Source organism: Lolium perenne, chromosome 6, assembly GCF_019359855.2.
Source record: "Lolium perenne isolate Kyuss_39 chromosome 6, Kyuss_2.0, whole genome shotgun sequence".
NCBI lineage: Eukaryota > Viridiplantae > Streptophyta > Magnoliopsida > Poales > Poaceae > Lolium > Lolium perenne.
The window spans coordinates 28,640,908-28,663,634 of NC_067249.2; positions in this window are offsets into that span (position 1 = coordinate 28,640,908).

A 22,727-nucleotide genomic window follows, 5' to 3' on the forward strand; every position below is an offset into this window, starting at 1 on the left:
ACACTATAGGGGGGCGCGGCCAGGGCCTGGGCCGCGCCGGCCTATGGTCTGGGGTCCCAGTGCCCCCCCTCTGGTCCTTCTCGTGTGTTCTGGATGCTTCCGGGCAAAATAGGAACCTGGGCGTTGATTTCGTCCAATTCCGAGAATATTTCTTTACTAGGATTTCTGAAACCAAAAACAGCAGAAAACAGCAACTGGCACTTCGGCATCTTGTTAATAGGTTAGTTCCAGAAAATGCACGAATATGACATAAAATGTGCATATAACATGTAGATATCATCAATAATGTGGCATGGAACATAAGAAATTATCGATACGTCGGAGACGTATCAGCATCCCCAAGCTTAGTTTCTGCTCGTCCCGAGCAGGTAAACGATAAACAAAGATAATTTCTGGAGTGACATGCCATCATAACCTTGATCATACTATTTGTAAAGCATATGTAGTGAATGCAGCGATCAAAACAATGTAAATGACATGAGTAAACAAGTGAATCATATAGCAAAGACTTTTCATGAATAGTACTTCAAGACAAGCATCAATAAGTCTTGCATAAGAGTTAACTCATAAAGCAATAATTCATAGTAGAAGCATTGAAGCAACACAAAGGAAGATTAAGTTTCAGCGGTTGCTTTCAACTTGTAACATGTATATCTCATGGATATTGTCAACATAGAGTAATATAACAAATGCAATATGCAAGTATGTAGGAATCAATGCACAGTTCACACAAGTGTTTGCTTCTTGAGATGGAGAGAAATAGGTGAACTGACTCAACAATAAAAGTAAAAGAATGGTCCTTCAAAGAGGAAAAGCATCGATTGCTGTATTTGTGCTAGAGCTTTGATTTTGAAAACAAGAAACAATTTTGTCAACGGTAGTAATAAAGCATATGTATCATGTAAATTATATCTTACAAGTTGCAAGCCTCATGGATAGTATACTAATAGTGCCCGCTCCTTGTCCTAATTAGCTTGGACTACCGGGATCATCGCAATGCACATGTTTTAACCAAGTGTCACAAAGGGGTACCTCTATGCCGCCTGTACAAAGGTCTAAGGAGAAAGCTCGCATCGGATTTCTCGCTATTGATTATTCTCAACTTAGACATCCATACCGGGACAACATAGACAACAGATAATGGACTCCTCTTTTATGCATAAGCATGTAACAACAATTAATTTTTCTCATTTGAGATTGAGGATATATGTCCAAAATTGAAACTTCCACCATGAATTATGGCTTTAGTTAGCGACCCAATGTTCTTCTCTAACAATATGCATGCTTAACCATAGGGTGGTAGATCTCTCTTACTTCATACAAGACGAACATGCATAGCAACTCACATGATATTCAACAAAGAATAGTTGATGGCGTCCCCAGAAACATGGTTATCGCACAACAAGCAACTTAATAAGAGATAAAGTGCATAAGTACATATTCAATACCACAATAGTTTTTAAGCTATTTGTCCCATGAGCTATATATTGCAAAGGTGAATGATGGAATTTTAAAGGTAGCACTCAACCAATTTACTTTGGAATGGCGGAGAAATACCATGTAGTAGGTAGGTATGGTGGACACAAATGGCATAGTGGTTGGCTCAAGTATTTTGGATGCATGAGAGGCAATCCCTCTCGATACAAGGCTTAGGCTAGCAAGGCTATTTGAAACAAACACAAGGATGAACCAGTGCAGCAAAACTCACATAAAAGACATATTGAAAACATTATAAGACTCTACACCGTCTTCCTTGTTGTTCAAACTCAATACTAGAAATTATCTAGACTTTAGAGAGACCAAATATGCAAACCAAATTTTAGCATGCTCTATGTATTTCTTCATTAATGGGTGCAAAGTATATGATGCAAGAGCTTAAACATGAGCACAACAATTGCCAAGTATCACATTATCCAAGACATTTTAGTAAATTACTACATGTATCATTTTCCAACTCCAACCATATAACAATTTAACGAAGAAGAAACTTCGCCATGAAAATTAAAAGCTAAGAACACATGTGTTCATATGAACCAGCGGAGCGTGTCTCTCTCCCACAAAAGCATTTATTCAAACAAAAACAAAAACAAAAGCACACAGACGCTCCAAGCAAAGCACATAAGATGTGATGGAATAAAAATATAGTTTCAGGGGAGGAACCTGATAATGTTGTCGATGAAGAAGGGGATGCCTTGGGCATCCCCAAGCTTAGACGCTTGAGTCTTCTTGATATATGCAGGGGTGAACCACCGGGGCATCCCCAAGCTTAGAGCTTTCACTCTCCTTGATCATGTTGCATCATACTCCTCTCTTGATCCTTGAAAACTTCCTCCACACCAAACTTAGAACAACTCATTAGAGGGTTAGCGACAATAAAAATTAACATATTCAGAAGTGACACAATCATTCTTAACACTTCTGGACATTGCATAATGCTACTGGACATTAATGGATCAAAGAAATTCATCCAACATAGCAAAAGAGGCAATGCGAAATAAAAGGCAGAATCTGTCAAAACAGAACAATTCGTATTGACGAATTTTATCGAGGCACCATACTTGCTCAAATGAAAATACTCAAATTAAATGAAAGTTGCGTACATATCTGAGAATCACTCACGTAAATTGGCATAATTTTCTGAGTTACCTACAGAGAAAACAGCCCAGATTCGTGACAGCAAAGAAATCTGTTTCTGCGCAGTAATCCAAATCTAGTATTAACTTTACTATCAACGACTTTACTTGGCACAACAAAACACTAAACTAAGATAAGGAGAGGTTGCTACAGTAGTAAACAACTTCCAAGACACAAATATAAAACAAAGTACTGTAGCAAAATAACACATGGGTTATCTCCCAATAAGTTCTTTCTTTATAGCCATTAAGATGGGCTCAGCAGTTTTAATGATGCACTCGGAAGAAATATTATTTGAAGCAAAAGAGAGCATCAAGAGGCAAATTCAAAACACATTTAAGTCTAACATGCTTCCTATGCATAGGAATCTTGTACATAAACAAGTTCATGAAGAGCAAAGTAACAAGCATAGGAAGATAAAACAAGTGTAGCTTCAAAAATTTCAGCACATAGAGAGGTGTTTTAGTAACATGCAAATTTCTACAACCATATTTTCCTCTCTCATAATAACTTTCAGTAGTGTCATGAGAAAACTCAACAATATAACCATCACATAAAGCATTCTTATCATGAGTCTCATGCATAAAATTATTACTCTCCACATAAGCATAATCAATTTTATTAGTACTAGTGGGAGCAAATTCAACAAAGTAGCTATCATTATTATTCTCATCATCAAATATAGGAGGCATATTGTAATCATAATCAAATTCATCCTCCATAACAGGTGGTAACAAAAGACTACTATCATTATAATCATCATAAATAGGAGGCAAAGTATCATCAAAGTAAATTTTCTCCTCAATGCTCGGGGGACTAAAAATATCATGCTCATCAAAGCCAGCTTCCCCAAGCTTAGAATTTTCCATATCATTAGCAACAATGGTGTTCAAAGCGTTCATACTAATATTACTACCAGCATGCAAATAAGATTCCATAGGTTTTTTAATTTTCGCATCAAACAATCCATGTTTTAAATCAGGAAATAGAATAAGAAGCTCATTCTTGTCCATTATGCCAAACTAGTGTAAACAAGAAACAAAAAGATGCAATTGCAGGATCTAAAGGAAATAGCTTCGAGTACTTACAACGGCGAAAATAGCTTAGTAGCCGAGATCCGGAGTGTTAGTACCTTTTACCTTTCCTCCCCGGCAACGGCGCCAGAAAATAGCTTGATGTCTACGCCCCCTCCTTTTCCTGTAGACAGTGTTGGGCCTCCAAGAGCAGAGGTTTGTAGAACAACAACAAGTTTTCCCTTAAGTGGATCACCCAAGGTTTATCGAACTCAGGGAGGAAGAGGTCAAAGATATCCCTCTCATGCAACCCTGCAACCACAAAGCAAGAAGTCTCTTGTGTCCCCAACACACCTAATAGGTGCACTAGTTCGGCGAAGAGATAGTGAAATACAAGTGGTATGAATAAGTATGAGCAGTAGCAACGGCACCAGAAAAGTGCTTTGCCCAGGACAGTAAACAAGCAGTAGTAACGCAGCAGTAGTAACGCAGTAAAACAGTAAACAAGCAGCGATAGCAGTATTTAGGAACAAGGCCTAGGGATTAGACTTTCACTAGTGGACACTCTCAACTTTGATCACATAACAGAATAGATAAATGCATACTCTACACTCTTGTTGGATGATGAACACATTGCGTAGGATTACACGAACCCTCAATGCCGGAGTTAACAAGCTCCACAATTCAATGTTCATATTTAAATAACCTTAGAGTGCATGAAAGATCAATTCGACTAAACCAAGTACTAACATAGTATGCACACTGTCACCTTCACACTATGTAGGAGGAATAGATCACATCAATACCATCATAGCAATAGTTAACTTTGTAATCTACAAGAGATCACAATCATAGCATAAACCAAGTACTAACACGGATGCACACACTGTCACCATTACACCGTGCAGGAGGAATAAAACTACTTTAATAACATCACTAGAGTAGCACATAGATAAATTGTGATACAAAATACATTGCAATCATAAAGAGATATAAATAAGCACCTCACTATGCCATTCATAACAGTGAATAAGTATTCTGTGAAATATAGCCTAAGAGACCCACACGGTGCACACACTGTCACCTTTACACACGTGGGACAAGGAGTCTCCGGAGATCACATAAGTAAAATTCACTTGACTAGCATAACGACATCTAGATTACAAGCATCATCATATGAATCTCAATCATGTAAGGCAGCTCATGAGATTATTGTATTGAAGTACATAGGAGAGAGATGAACCACATAGCTACCGGTACAGCCCCGAGCCTCGATGGAGAACTACTCCCTCCTCATGGGAGACAGCAGCGGTGATGAAGATGGCGGTGGTGTCGATGGAGGAGCCTTCCGGGGGCACTTCCCCGTCCCGGCGGCGTGCCAGAACAGAGACTCCTGTCCCCCAGATCTTGACTTCGCGATGGCGGCGGCTCTGGAAGGTTTTCTCTGGTTTCGTCGAACATATCAGGGTTTTCGCGACGGAGGCTTTAAATAGGCGGAAGGGCAAGGTCGGTGGACTTCTGGAGGGCCCACACTATAGGGGGGCGCGGCCAGTGTAATATCCCAGAATTGGGGGTTATAAAAAGAGAGGAAACAGATGTGTGCATTGCATTCATGCATAGAAAATCCGGAGAATTTTCGCGCTTTTGTTTAAAACCTCCAAAGGGATCGAGGTTTCTCTTACATCGGTGGAATTGAGTTAGTCTTCGATGTGGGTGCGATAAATCTCGATATGACCTTTCTGAACTCATGTGTTTTGGGGGAAACAATTTGAATTCAAATTCAAATATGGAAAACAGAAATTCAAATAAGAATTTGAATTGGAATTTGAAATTTGAACTAGTATATAAATATTATAGGTAAAAGTACACACATTTGATAATTCAAATGAATAAATGATTTAAACTTTATTACAAATATCATTACCCAACTATTTACAAGTCACATAAATAGAAATATAGAAAGATTACAAATGAATAAAAAAGAATTCCTATACTAAATCTTGATCTTCCCAATCTTCCAATATTTTTCTTTTCCTGCAATAAGAGAAACAAAACAAGTAGAAGAGAGACAACTTTTGGTTAGTGATTACTCTTAGGTTTTGGCATAGTATTGCTATGCTAAACTCATCATTGAGTAGATAGTTTGGGGGCCAGATTTGTAGTATTTGTTCTTATCTTCAATTTTGGCCTCAGGCTCATGCATCATGGGCAGGGTCAATTTAACACTTGGCAATATCAAGAATAAATCCCAACTCAAGATAAGGCCGACTCAGTTGAGCTGATCCACAGCTACAAAGATCTTCACAGGGAAACTTGAACCAGGAGGGTCCCACTTGCAAGCAGCACTATCACACCTTGCATGCAAATGTGCTGTCACACACACAATGAGCAGCCAACAGTATAAAAGCAGGGCCATCACAGCCAGCCAAACGGTTTGGTGCATACATCACAGTATTCCGTATCAGCAGCCCTTTCAGCTCACACACATCAGCAGTTGATCTAGAAACCATATGCACAGCCAGAATCACCAGAAAACCAAGAAAACAACATGGTGGTATCCTAGAACAGGATCAAGCAGGAGCTAGGAGGAGGTGTAGCCAAACCAACAGTAGATCAAGATCAACATCACCAGCTATTCCACTTTGCTACAATAGGTTGATCCATCGATTTAATTTAAGCATCTCAGCATACTAGCTTGCACAACTAGGATCAGGGGAAATAAAGAGAAGAATCCATAACACTCCATCAAACCACCCTTCAACTAGATTTTCATCTAGGAGGATGTAGAGATGGATTTTCCTCTCAGTCTTGCATAGAGGTGCTATGCATGTTCATCACCGAGGTTTAGAGAAGCAACAACCCAGTAGTATCTGTTCATATCATAAGATCATGCCTCAGCCTTTTTGCATCATTGGCAGGGCCAAGAAAATCAAACATATATCCGTTCTTATCAGTTGAAACTATCAAACAAGGGACAGCCAGATCCACCAATAAAAACCAACCCTGCAAAAACAAATCATCTCTAGTTGCTACTTTGCAACTAGATCATATACTAGAAACTCAAAGCTCACTTTGTGTTTCTTCACAACACTACTGTCCAAGATCATATATGCACAGGCTTTAGTCATCACCATAAGCCACCAGTAATAATCCACATGTTACAGGGAACTACTTAGGGTCCAGGACATTCATCCCAGGCCAACCAAGTAGTATCCTAGATGCAGCTAAGAAACTATATATCGGTATTCATACAAGCCTAACCACAAGCCACTAGATCCAGAGTGCTAATGATAAATTCATCATCCAAACAGAGGCACGGTATAGGCACAACAACAACTAGAGTAGCTAGAGTAACAGCCAACAAATTCTAGAGGATTATTCTGAGACTAGAAAATACTCCAGGCCATCAAGTAAGTTATACAGTAGTAGCTGCAGTATTGAAATCATCAGCAAGTTTGAGATCAATTAAAATTAAACCGCAGCAAAGCCACCATAAGTAAGCATATAAGCTCACAGCCAAGCTACCCAGCAAAGCATCAGCCTGTTCAGTTTCATCAGTTTAAGATAGTAGCAAGCCATGGATGAGCAGATCATCCAAAATGAGGGACCCCACTAATTACTGGGCAATTATAAATTTGCACTTACAGAATCAAGCCATTTATCACAAGGAAGCCATCAAATAAATTATCAAGCCACAGTAATTCTAGTTCATTGATTAAACTAAACCATGAGTTAAATGGGACACCAATTAATCTCAGTAAAACAAATATGTGTGGTTGAATAAAACCATCCAAACAGGGGCACCACACAGAACATATAGCAATAATCATTGAACCAGAGTATTACTAGCTTAAGTCCACACCTCACTGATTCAGTATGCACATAAACCACTAGGTGCTAGACCATAAGCATATCCAGCACATAACCAAATCATAGTATTGGAGCACACCAACAATTGGGCATATGCAGAGAAGCGAAGAAGAATAGCTCACAGTGTAGTAGAAGCGTAGTCGCAGCCGTCGACGCCGGGGTTGCGCCTACGGCACCGTCCAGCCGGCGTCGAGGTCGAGGATGAAGTCATCACCGCAGCACCACCAGTACACGGACGTTGGGGTTGCACACCAGTGGCCGTTCCACCGGCGTCGAGACGGTGGTCGACACATGACCAGCAGCATCACCGCACCACCAGTACACCGCCACTTGAAGACTCAGAGCAGCCGGGCAGGGCGGAGCCGAGCTGGGGCTCGGGGCGCTCAAAGAGGAGGTCCATTTCGCCAAGGAGAGATAGCCGGAGGCGCGGGTGCGCGAGCGCCGTGTCGGCGACCTAGCCATCGCAAGCTAGGGTTAGCCACAGGGTTGTGTGCGAGCACAGGACGGCGTCGTGGCGGCGGGTGTTGACGGAGGAGTTCGTGGCGGAGCTGGGCCGGTCGACGGCGGCGGTGGATGCGACCGGCAGAGCCTTACGGCAGCGCGTGCGTCGGCGACGCACATGTGCGGGGCGCACAAGGGGAGCCGAGGAAATCAAATCAATCAAGGCAAAGATGTAGAGCGCGACGAGGCGGTCCAGAACCCCACCTCGCCGGCATCGAGGAAGGCCGGAGGTGGTCAGGGAAAACGGCGGAGGCGGCATCACAGCAGGGGTCGGGGCGAGCGAGTAGGAACTCGAGGATCAAATCGAGCAAAGGGTGGTTGTAGATCAACCCGAGGCGGGCCAAAACCCTATCGCACCAGCGCTAGAGTCGGCCGGGAACGGCCGGGAGGAGATGGGCGCGTGGCGGAGCCATGGCTGCTCGTGAGTGTGTGCGTGCGTAAGAAAAAGAGAGACGGAGACGGCGACAAGAGACATGAGGCTCGGTTGTGTACTTGTGTTGGACTCGTATCTGTGCGTGTATGACCGGACCGGGTATATGCGTACGTGCACAATTAGCCTAGTAACTCATCCGATGTGTACGTGTGTGTAACACTACATGCATAGAATTAGTACTTAATACTTACACACACTTGTGTAGGTTCAATATTTACACTCTAATAAAATTATCCACTAACCTTGTATAATTGTTTGATTATGACGTAAAGATTATAAGATCACTTTAAAGTCCCTTGAAAAATACGTAGTAATACCTACAAATCTCAAATAGAATTTTTAAATGTTTGAAATATAATTCCAGCCTTAATAATGCAATAAATATTATCATTATGACTTGAACATAATAAACTAAATAAACCTTAGATTTAATAAACAAACATATGAAGTTCCATAAAATCTATAATAAATATTAATTAATTTTAAATAATATTCTAACACATGCTTATTTTTTTATGAATATTTTTTAAAACTTTAAGTAGTTAATTAAATCCTAAATCATTTAGTACCTCTTAGGAAGTTCTTAAAACCTTAAAAATAAGTTCCTTAGCCATAATAGATGAAACCCTAGAACTTGACATTACTAGAGGTTAACTATACCTAGAGTCACCTATTACTATTAATTAACTCCTAAACCATGTATTTCCCTTATAATAAAAGCCTTTATTTTAAACCCTTCGAGCCAATTGAGATACTTATATGATACACTTCGGAACCTTAATGTCCCATAATCCTAGAATTGTATATGTTAAGAACTCAATTACTACCATTATGTAATACCGTACCTAAACCTAATATACTAAATCTAATACCTCTACTTATAGATCAATAGAGAATTATAGTAACCCTGGAAGCAAATAACACTCTCATGGAAGTACTTATTAGTCCTTAAGAAATATATTCTTCCAAAGTTATTCTTTTAGATATGTAACAAGTAATCACTAAAACACATATGGTAAGTCTTAAATGAATAGTTGTATTTTGTATGTTAATCATGTGCCAACTATAAGCAGTTGTGTGTTACTTTATCTTATTCAACTTATAAGATGCCCAAATTAACCAAAATCCTAATAATAAACTTGTTTGTGAAACCACTCTAGAAAGAGCAACACATCCTAGAGAAATCATTACAACTCATCAATCCTAAATCATCGAGGTTAGGTTACGCTCGGGACGATTGCATCTCATACTATGCATTATAGCATATTTGCCAGTTCTTTAAACATTGTCCTTACCGGACGATGATGGTATTTCAGAATTTGGAGTTATCACGTATCGAAGACCTTGCCTGCATAATCTTGCAGTCAAGAAAGGCAAGTTCATCGCTTGCTCATGTCATTTGAGTATCTTTATCAAATTACTTGCAAAGTACTATGATTATCACTATTGCATAAAAACCAAAACCACTATTTTCATAACTATGAATATGACTATGTGGTGGGCAATGGAACCATGGATTGTGTTGATATGGTGGAGGTTCCATTGCAAGGGTTTATATCCATCTAGGATTAAACAATAAATGTCGCCAGTGATTCTTGTGCCGTAATACCCGTGTTAACCATAAGATCTAGAGTGGGACGGAATAGTCAATTGTATTTCCACCTCTTGTACATCAACGGATGCGCTTTACCGTAGACCCTTGATCCAAGAGAGGACAAGTGGTACCCTTGATCCAAGAGAGGACAAGTGGTAGGGTGGGGGTCCCGATAAAGTCCCCACGGTAATTGCGGTCTATGATGGGTTGCAGCTGCCGGCGAAGGAGTTCATGGTAGAGACCTGAACTGTTGTCGTGGTCGGGGTCCACCCGTAAGTGGGAATAATGGGACCGGCGAGGACCCAGGGTCGGAGTTTGCAGCAAAGGGTGGGTGTATGAGGCAGCGGAGGAATATGACTGGCTATGACCTTATACCGGGCCTCACACCAAAGGAAGTGTGGACGAGAACATGACTCGGTTGGCACCAAGGTTAAGATCTCTTATGGGTAAAGCAACACACCTCTGCAGAGTGTAAAGAACCGTGACCTGTCACTCCCTGTTCCGGGATATGGAACTGCGAACGCGGCCGGAAAGGAGCTCCATGAAGTTCTAGTAAACCGGTGAAGGCTGACGGACATAGTTCTTCTGAATAAAAGCAACCTTTTGAAGAAATGGTTATGAAAATCTGCATTGGTATTAGACTTTCTGGTCTAATGCCGTAGCTAGTGCATTAAACACCTCTTTCCTATAATGAACTTGTTGAGTACGCTCGTACTCATCCCACTCTTAAATCCCTTGCTTAGGTATGGAGGCATCGGAGGAGGATCTACAGTGCAACTCAAAGGTTGAGGAGTCAACAACAACTTCAAGAGACAGGACCCTGTCAGAGGAGTCAGATACCACATCCAACAAGGAGAAAACCTAGTTTAGCCATAGAAGGGAACTAGCTTCCTAAACCTAGCTCCTATTTAGCTACAGTCTATTCTTAGCCTCTGTAGTTACTGAAATACTCTACCAATAGAGTTCGTGATAGGACTAGACTACGAGTCGTTCTTCTGGAGTTTATTTGCAGTTTTACCTCATTGTAAAGTAGGAGGCTGTGTGGATCTTTTGTAAAGAGTCTGTATGTAATTCTATAGACATGCCTTGGACCCGCATATGTTTCTGTTGTACCACTCTGAGCGATATAATACTAGTGGAACAGTGTTTCATTGGTGTTATATCAGACTTGCATACTACACCATGCAGTGGTATGCTGGGTCACCACAGTTGGTATCAGAGCAAATGCTTTGACCTTAGGATTAAAACCCTTTAAAGGAGACCTATAGGATTGGTAGTGTCTATAGGAAATTGTCCTAGGTAAAACAAATACTTCTTATGACTTGAGATGGATATTCACTTGGGAATAATCCTGACACACTTAAGTCAATGTTTCTTCCTTAAGTTAGTTAGCTAAACATAGAGCACACCATTAAGTCCCTAAAACAATATATGAGTAGATCACAGTTGGTATACAATACATGGTAGTCCAAAGAGAGGATACAACCATAAGGAAGATATCCTATTGGAAGATGTGTACCAACACAGGTTAGGGTTAAGTAAGAGTTATCCAGAACTGTAATAGGAGTTATATCAAGTGATGAAGTTAATTAAGATATCCTAATAGAAGATGTAGACCCAGATAAGCAATGAGTAAGTAAAATTATCTAGACATGTGAAACCACTGATAGTAAGTGATAAAAACAACTGATATGAGGTAGTATAGACCATGATGAGTCAATCATGGGAGATAAGGAAGAGTGATAGGACTAATATATATCTACCTACATGGTAGAGTTGCTAATCATATATGATTCACTTGAGAGTCATTATGTGATGAAGTAGAACATCTAAAGTATTGAGGAGGAGTTCAATAAGAAGCCAAGTGCTAAACAAATAGTGCAAGAATTGTGTTCCAAAACAATAAGAAGTGTGCCAAGCACATCATGACCATAGTTTTACAATAGAAACACTTGGAAGTATAGGGCTATAGTCCAATAGTTATGTGTTTAGAATAACTATGCTAGAAGATATACCATATGAAGTAGTCCTCAACATAATGAAAGCTAAGTTAGTAATTCCAAAGAAGATTAGGTTAACCTTAACTATCCTAGACCACCTTGTTTCAAGTTTATCTTATTGCAATTGTGCAATTAAGGTAAAGGTTGAGACAAATAGTAGACTTCCATATATTCGTGCTAAGTATCACGATACAACCTATCTTATGTGGTGTTATATACTACACATCTCAGCCTGATGTTTAGAGATGTCTTACTCAACTATTTTATTCAGGCCTATGATGATGTGTATTATAAGCACAAAGCTGAATCTTCTTGGATTTTTATTGGATTTCCATTGATTGACTAGATCTGTGCATAAAGTTTGACCTTGGTGTGCAAATGCATGTTGCATCATTGAGTTCTTTCTTGATGTTACAGGTCTAGAGGGTAAATGCATGGGATCGCGTGAGGGAGAGACGAGTTACTAACCAACGGAGGAAATAGTAATGACTCATGAAGAGAGGGAGGCAAAAGAAGGTCAGGAAAGAGAAACTAAGCGGATGGAAGAGGCATTCTCCGCCACTAGATCGTCAACATCAACCCCTTTACTACTTGGGCAAGAATTCTTTGAGCACATGGAAAGGATGGCTGAGGATAGAGCAGCAAACTTAGCACAACAAAATGAGTTTTTCAGTCGGTTGATACGTGAGAATAATGGAGGTATCAGAAATGGAGGGCCAAAAGGAGTGAGTCTTACGGAATTCCTACAAACCAACCCACTGACTTTTGCTACCGCACCAGTACCTATGGATGCGGATGATTGGTTGAGGGACACTGAGCGGAAATTAAATACAGTTCGGTGTAATGATGAAGAGAAGGTTAGATATGCCACCTATCTACTATCAGGACTAGCAGCGTTATGGTGGGATAACATGATTCTAATTCAAACTTCGGGACATGTTTTCACGTGGGACAAGTTTAAGAAGAAGTTCCGAGAAGCCCAGGTTCCTGAAAGTATCATGGAACTAAAGAGAAGAGAGTTCGAGACCTTGAAGCAGAATGACTTGTCGGTATGGAAATATCTAGTAGAGTTTGATCGTTTATCACGTTATGCAGCAGAGGATGTGAACACAGAGGAGAAAAGGATAAAAAGGTTCTTAAAAGGGATGAATCCATTCCTGAAAATGCAGTTGAATCTAACCAAATGCACAAGGTTCCACGAGCTAGTGGATACTGCAATTACTTTGGAGAATGATTATGAAGAAGTGAAGAATGAAAGAAAACAGAAGGCCAGGTTGGAACCACAACCAATTCAGATACAACAAACTCAGTCAGAGATGAATTTCCAAACTAGAGATGAGATAATCACACCGTTTTATAGTCAAGTTCGATGCCATAACTGTGCAAGAAAAGGTCACTATGCCAAGGATTGCACGCAATAGGATATTACCTATTTTGGATGTGGACAACTAGGTCATATGAAATCAGAATGCCCGGATCCATATCTGGTACGAAGATCTAATGAAGCAATGAACCAATTTTCAAACCACCGGGGGAGCTCATCATCTAAGAAGTTCGAACAAGGAAGTGGATGGAGCACAAGGACGGATGCATAGGACTTTGACCATACTTGTTCTGACTCAATCAGTATGTTGAAACAACTTCTTCATTTAGTACAATATTAGTTGCGGAATAATATCTTTAAATTGCTCAAGCTTTCGTGGGCAACACACTTGTCCTATGTAAAGTTGGAATAACCATAGTTGCATAACCAACTAACATATCGTACTGGTATTCACAGCCATGTGGGTACACCACCAATCCAAATAGGATACCCTAGAAAAGTACAATAGAAAGCCAAGGAAAATACATATAGCCTAACCAAGGAGCTAGTTGGTTGGGGAAGATGAGCTTAGCAACCATTAGGACATCCTTAAGGGGGAGAGCGAGGGATCAGTTGGATCCAATATGAATCAATACTTTGAGCAAGATAGTTGGTGAAGGTCTGAACTGAGAGAAAGTTCGATCTTATTTTCATAAGATTATGAACACTACTTTCAGAAGGATGTCAGACCAGAAGCCGAGGTTTATACCTCGAGGAAGTAAGAAGTGGACTGTAACCTGGGAAAGTGAATAATATTTACTCAAAAGTATGAAAGCTCAAGTAAGACAAAACCTAATGGATTCCAGGAAGAATCTGGACAAGGGATATATTCAATTATATCTAGTGAGATCACCACGGAGTTCGAGAGAAGTCGTAGTCTGCATAAGTCAGATCCACACTCCGGAAACGTGAGAGAGTTCAAACTTCGAGGATGAAGTTTAGTTTAAGGGGGAGAGACTGTAATATCCCAGAATTGGGGGTTATAAAAAGAGAGGAAACAGATGTGTGCATTGCATTCATGCATAGAAAATCCGGGGAATTTTCGCGCTTTTGTTTAAAACCTCCAAAGGGATCGAGGTTTCTCTTACATCGGTGGAATTGAGTTAGTCTTCGATGTGGGTGCGATAAATCTCGATATGACCTTTCTGAACTCATGTGTTTTGGGGGAAACAATTTGAATTCAAATTCAAATATGGAAAACAGAAATTCAAATAAGAATTTGAATTGGAATTTGAAATTTGAACTAGTATATAAATATTATAGGTAAAAGTACACACATTTGATAATTCAAATGAATAAATGATTTAAACTTTATTACAAATATCATTACCCAACTATTTACAAGTCACATAAATAGAAATATAGAAAGATTACAAATGAATAAAAAAGAATTCCTATACTAAATCTTGATCTTCCCAATCTTCCAATATTTTTCTTTTCCTGCAATAAGAGAAACAAAACAAGTAGAAGAGAGACAACTTTTGGTTAGTGATTACTCTCAGGTTTTGGCATAGTATTGCTATGCTAAACTCATCATTGAGTAGATAGTTTGGGGGCCAGATTTGTAGTATTTGTTCTTATCTTCAATTTTGGCCTCAGGCTCATGCATCATGGGCAGGGTCAATTTAACACTTGGCAATATCAAGAATAAATCCCAACTCAAGATAAGGCCGACTCAGTTGAGCTGATCCACAACTACAAAGATCTTCACAGGGAAACTTGAACCAGGAGGGTCCCACTTGCAAGCAGCACTATCACACCTTGCATGCAAATGTGCTGTCACACACACAATGAGCAGCCAACAGTATAAAAGCAGGGCCATCACAGCCAGCCAAACGGTTTGGTGCATACATCACAGTATTCCGTATCAGCAGCCCTTTCAGCTCACACACATCAGCAGTTCATCTAGAAACCATATGCACAGCCAGAATCACCAGAAAACCAAGAAAACAACATGGTGGTATCCTAGAACAGGATCAAGCAGGAGCTAGGAGGAGGTGTAGCCAAACCAACAGTAGATCAACATCAACATCACCAGCTATTCCACTTTGCTACAATAGGTTGATCCATCGATTTAATTTAAGCATCTCAGCATACTAGCTTGCACAACTAGGATCAGGGGAAATAAAGAGAAGAATCCATAACACTCCATCAAACCACCCTTCAACTAGATTTTCATCTAGGAGGATGGAGAGATGGATTTTCCTCTCAGTCTTGCATAGAGGTGCTATGCATGTTCATCACCGAGGTTTAGAGAAGCAACAACCCAGTAGTATCTGTTCATATCATAAGATCATGCCTCAGCCTTTTTGCATCATTGGCAGGGCCAAGAAAATCAAACATATATCCGTTCTTATCAGTTGAAACTATCAAACAAGGGACAGCCAGATCCACCAATAAAAACCAACCCTGCAAAAACAAATCATCTCTAGTTGCTACTTTGCAACTAGATCATATACTAGAAACTCAAAGCTCACTTTGTGTTTCTTCACAACACTACTGTCCAAGATCATATATGCACAGGCTTTAGTCATCACCATAAGCCACCAGTAATAATCCACATGTTACAGGGAACTACTTAGGGTCCAGGACATTCATCCCAGGCCAACCAAGTAGTATCCTAGATGCAGCTAAGAAACTATATATCGGTATTCATACAAGCCTAACCACAAGCCACTAGATCCAGAGTGCTAATGATAAATTCATCATCCAAACAGAGGCACGGTATAGGCACAACAACAACTAGAGTAGCTAGAGTAACAGCCAACAAATTCTAGAGGATTATTCTGAGACTAGAAAATACTCCAGGCCATCAAGTAAGTTATACAGTAGTAGCTGCAGTATTGAAATCATCAGCAAGTTTGAGATCAATTAAAATTAAACCGCAGCAAAGCCACCATAAGTAAGCATATAAGCTCACAGCCAAGCTACCCAGCAAAGCATCAGCCTGTTCAGTTTCATCAGTTTAAGATAGTAGCAAGCCATGGATGAGCAAATCATCCAAAATGAGGGACCCCACTAATTACTGGGCAATTATAAATTTGCACTTACAGAATCAAGCCATTTATCACAAGGAAGCCATCAAATAAATTATCAAGCCACAGTAATTCTAGTTCATTGATTAAACTAAACCATGAGTTAAATGGGACACCAATTAATCTCAGTAAAACAAATATGTGTGGTTGAATAAAACCATCCAAGCAGGGGCACCACACAGAACATATAGCAATAATCATTGAACCAGAGTATTACTAGCTTAAGTCCACACCTCACTGATTCAGTATGCACATAAACCACTAGGTGCTAGACCATAAGCATATCCAGCACATAACCAAATCATAGTATTGGAGCACACCAACAATTGGGCATATGCAGAGAAGCGAAGAAGAATAGCTCACAGTGTAGTAGAAGCGTAGTCGCAGCCGTCGACGCCGGGGTTGCGCCTACGGCACCGTCCAGCCGGCGTCGAGGTCGAGGATGAAGTCATCACCGCAGCACCACCAGTACACGGACGTTGGGGTTGCACACCAGTGGCCGTTCCACCGGCGTCGAGACGGTGGTCGACACATGACCAGCAGCATCACCGCACCACCAGTACACCGCCACTTGAAGACTCAGAGCAGCCGGGCAGGGCGGAGCCGAGCTGGGGCTCGGGGCGCTCAAAGAGGAGGTCCATTTCGCCAAGGAGAGATAGCCGGAGGCGCGGGTGCGCGAGCGCCGTGTCGGCGACCTAGCCATCGTAAGCTAGGGTTAGCCACAGGGTTGTGTGCGAGCACAGGACGGCGTCGTGGCGGCGGGTGTTGACGGAGGAGTTCGTGGCGGAGCTGGGCCGGTCGACGGCGGCGGTGGATGCGACCGGCAGAGCCTTACGGCGGCGCGTGCGTCGGCGACGCACATGTGCGGGGCGCACAAGGGGAGCCGAGGAAATCAAATCAATCAAGGCAAAGATGTAGAGCGCGACGAGGCGGTCCAGAACCCCACCTCGCCGGCATCGAGGAAGGCCGGAGGTGGTCAGGGAAAACGGCGGAGGCGGCATCACAGCAGGGGTCGGGGCGAGCGAGTAGGAACTCGAGGATCAAATCGAGCAAAGGGTGGTTGTAGATCAACCCGAGGCGGGCCAAAACCCTATCACACCAGCGCTAGAGTCGGCCGGGAACGGCCGGGAGGAGATGGGCGCGTGGCGGAGCCATGGCTGCTCGTGAGTGTGTGCGTGCGTAAGAAAAAGAGAGACGGAGACGGCGACAAGAGACATGAGGCTCGGTTGTGTACTTGTGTTGGACTCGTATCTGTGCGTGTATGACCGGACCGGGTATATGCGTACGTGCACAATTAGCCTAGTAACTCATCCGATGTGTACGTGTGTGTAACACTACATGCATAGAATTAGTACTTAATACTTACACACACTTGTGTAGGTTCAATATTTACACTCTAATAAAATTATCCACTAACCTTGTATAATTGTTTGATTATGACGTAAAGATTATAAGATCACTTTAAAGTCCCTTGAAAAATACGTAGTAATACCTACAAATCTCAAATAGAATTTTTAAATGTTTGAAATATAATTCCAGCCTTAATAATGCAATAAATATTATCATTATGACTTGAACATAATAAACTAAATAAACCTTAGATTTAATAAACAAACATATGAAGTTCCATAAAATCTATAATAAATATTAATTAATTTTAAATAATATTCTAACACATGCTTATTTTTTTTATGAATATTTTTTAAAACTTTAAGTAGTTAATTAAATCCTAAATCATTTAGTACCTCTTAGGAAGTTCTTAAAACCTTAAAAATAAGTTCCTTAGCCATAATAGATGAAACCCTAGAACTTGACATTACTAGAGGTTAACTATACCTAGAGTCACCTATTACTATTAATTAACTCCTAAACCATGTATTTCCCTTATAATAAAAGCCTTTATTTTAAACCCTTCGAGCCAATTGAGATACTTATATGATACACTTCGGAACCTTAATGTCCCATAATCCTAGAATTGTATATGTTAAGAACTCAATTACTACCATTATGTAATACCGTACCTAAACCTAATATACTAAATCTAATACCTCTACTTATAGATCAATAGAGAATTATAGTAACCCTGGAAGCAAATAACACTCTCATGGAAGTACTTATTAGTCCTTAAGAAATATATTCTTCCAAAGTTATTCTTTTAGATATGTAACAAGTAATCACTAAAACACATATGGTAAGTCTTAAATGAATAGTTGTATTTTGTATGTTAATCATGTGCCAACTATAAGCAGTTGTGTGTTACTTTATCTTATTCAACTTATAAGATGCCCAAATTAACCAAAATCCTAATAATAAACTTGTTTGTGAAACCACTCTAGAAAGAGCAACACATCCTAGAGAAATCATTACAACTCATCAATCCTAAATCATCGAGGTTAGGTTACGCTCGGGACGATTGCATCTCATACGATGCATTATAGCATATTTGCCAGTTTTTTAAACATTGTCCTTACCGGACGATGATGGTATTTCAGAATTTGGAGTTATCACGTATCGAAGATCTTGCCTGCATAATCTTGCACTCAAGAAAGGCAAGTTCATCGCTTGCTCATGTCATTTGAGTATCTTTATCAAATTACTTGCAAAGTACTATGATTATCACTATTGCATAAAAACCAAAACCACTATTTTCATAACTATGAATATGACTATGTGGTGGGCAATGGAACCATGGATTGTGTTGATATGGTGGAGGTTCCATTGCAAGGGTTTATATCCATCTAGGATTAAACAACAAATGTCGCCAGTGATTCTTGTGCCGTAATACCCGTGTTAACCATAAGATCTGGAGTGGGACGGAATAGTCAATTGTATTTCCACCTCTTGTACATCAACGGATGCGCTTTACCGTAGACCCTTGATCCAAGAGAGGACAAGTGGTACCCTTGATCCAAGAGAGGACAAGTGGTAGGGTGGGGGTCCCGAGAAAGTCCCCACGGTAATTGCGGTCTATGATGGGTTGCAGCTGCCGGCGAAGGAGTTTATGGTAGAGACCTGAACTGTTGTCGTGGTCGGGGTCCACCCGTAAGTGGGAATAATGGGACCGGCGAGGACCCAGGGTCGGAGTTTGCAGCAAAGGGTGGGTGTATGAGGCAGCGGAGGAATATGACTGGCTATGACCTTATACCGGGCCTCACACCAAAGGAAGTGTGGACGAGAACATGACTCGGTTGGCACCAAGGTTAAGATCTCTTATGGGTAAAGCAACACACCTCTGCAGAGTGTAAAGAACCGTGACCTGTCACTCCCTGTTCCGGGATATGGAACTGCGAACGCGGCCGGAAAGGAGCTCCATGAAGTTCTAGTAAACCGGTGAAGGCTGACGGACATAGTTCTTCTGAATAAAAGCAACCTTTTGAAGAAATGGTTATGAAAATCTGCATTGGTATTAGACTTTCTGGTCTAATGCCGTAGCTAGTGCATTAAACACCTCTTTCCTATAATGAACTTGTTGAGTACGCTCGTACTCATCCCACTCTTAAATCCCCTGCTTAGGTATGGAGGCATCGGAGGAGGATCTACAGTGCAACTCAAAGGTTGAGGAGTCAACAATAACTTCAAGAGACAGGACCCTGTCAGAGGAGTCAGATACCACATCCAACAAGGAGAAAACCTAGTTTAGCCATAGAAGGGAACTAGATTCCTAAACCTAGCTCCTATTTAGCTACAGTCTATTCTTAGCCTCTGTAGTTACTGAAATACTCTACCAATAGAGTTCGTGATAGGACTAGACTACGAGTCGTTCTTCTGGAGTTTATTTGCAGTTTTACCTCATTGTAAAGTAGGAGGCTGTGTGGATCTTTTGTAAAGAGTCTGTATGTAATTCTATAGACATGCCTTGGACCCGCATATGTTTCTGTTGTACCACTCTGAGCGATATAATACTAGTGTAACAGTGTTTCATTGGTGTTATATCAGACTTGCATACTACACCATGCAGTGGTATGCTGGGTCACCGCAGCCAGGGCCTGGGCCGCGCCGGCCTATGGTCTGGGGGCCCAGTGCCCCCCCTCTAGTCCTTCTCGTGTGTTCTGGATGCTTCCGGGCAAAATAGGAACCTGGGCGTTGATTTCGTCCAATTCCGAGAATATTTCTTTACTAGGATTTCTGAAACCAAAAATGCAGAAAACAAAGAATCGGGCACTTCGGCATCTTGTTAATAGGTTAGTTCCAGAAAATGCACGAATATGACATAAAATGTGCATATAACATGTAGATATCATCAATAATGTGGCATGGAACATAAGAAATTATCGATACGTCGGAGACGTATCAGCTATCTCTTCTGGATTCGGTTCGTACGAAGGGTCCTCTTCGACCTCCTTCTCTTGGCAGTCTGTGTCCTTTAGATTGTTACTAGTTCCTATTTGTATCCCACCATACACTAATGAACGTGCAAAACTAGAGAATTCCTGCTAATTTTTGTGGCCAGCTCCAAATCTGTCAGCCAAAACTTTTTCCATGCGTTGTACATTTTCTTGCATTTGTTTCTCCTTGACAAGCTCATATGCCGGCTTGACGGGGTTTTCTGTCTGCGCTGAAATAATCGGAAGAGCAGAGCGTGAACAAAACATAAGAGGGGGCCAATTCCATAGAAAACACCAAATAATTGTCTTTGCAAAATATTGTACAGCAGCAAATGATTGAAAACATAAGAGTCTACGTAAGATGTGGACGAACAAAACATAAGAGGGGGCATATGCCAGGCTAAGGGACATCATGTGCTTTTAGATATCTACTCGTAACAAATAATTTTCAGTGGGATGCAGCCAAGTCCCTCTACTTTTGTTTGAAGTCGTAATTAGGATGCACCATTTCTACCTGATTAATCCCTTGTCTCAGTTACTAACGCACATGCGCACCAAAAGCATCATTGAGGTTACAATATTAGAATCAGAAAAGAATTTAAAAGGAAGTATGTTTTGTGATCACCTAGATATGGGTCAATTGTTTTGTAGTTTGGTTGATAGCCTTTGGACCTGATCAACCTCCTAGATGTAGAGTTAATTGACACATTGATTTGGGAAACACGTGCAAACTAACTAGATCCATGGAAAACAGCAAACAATTGTTCTAGATCAAACTCTGGTTCCCTCTGAAACTGAGGAATAAAAGTCTGAAGCAATGTCGTTGTTCACTGTAGCTCGTCAGGCTGTTTTCGGCAACGGCTGGAATTAGTTCAGTTAAGTGTTTCGGCAAACAATTGTCTACGCAAAAGATTGTACAGCAGCGGGATGGCAAAGATTGCATAGCATGGCATGATTGTCTCTGCAATAAAAACGATAAACCCTAGACGTATGATGTCGGGATTGGATCTATCAAATATGCAAGATCTAGATATAGGTCTAACGGGCGAGGTAGACATGTAAAACCGATCTCTCGATCTAACCATCCGAAAACACAACAACAAGCCGATCACCGACAGATTTACCTTGGGGTTTCTTCGAGCTGGGCGTCTTCTTCGGCGTGTGTGCGCGATTTTCCTTCCCCACGACGTTTCGACGACTGCCGGCCATGGCGACCACCGGCTGGGGAGATAGATGCAAGATGGAAGAACGTCCGGCGAAGACACCGGATCGGGGTGAGCACGAGAGGATGAGGTCGGGGGGGTGGGGAGTTAAGATGCTCGTAAATCATGCGGGAGAGGCACGACGTATATAAGGGAGGGCGAAATATTTGATAGGTGGGGTGCGCGGGAGGAGTGGAGGGAACAAAAAATTTGGGCGTTTTGGCAGCCGGCGTACTACAATTTGGAGGGAACAAGTTTTTGCCGTGGAAGAAAAAATATTACTCTGAAAATGGAACTGTACATGTATATTTTAATTAAAAAATGACAGAAAACGAGTAAAACTCATAATAAATGCTAAATTCAATGTAAAATCATCAGTAACTAGTGGGACTGAGTAAATGTTGTGACATTCATGTGGAAAATTCAAATTTAAATTTTTCATGAGGTTTGGTGTAGTTTGATGTGAATTTACACAAGTGAGGGCATTTTCGGCATAACGGTCGAATCGTCGACCCCGGAAGTTGTAAAACCTTTTGCATGTGAGGTATATGTGAGAACACATCCCACATATACATGTTATTGTTCACACATGTGAGATTTTGTCTGAAAACACTTGTGGAACCTCATGTTGGTTGGGTCGATCCGTGTGGACCCACATCGATCATGTCGGTGAAGGGCTCTTTTTCAAGCAAGCTGCACTTCAAAGACTCGTATTGAGCTGCAAATTTTGGTGAGTGGTCATGAAGGGTAGGTATGT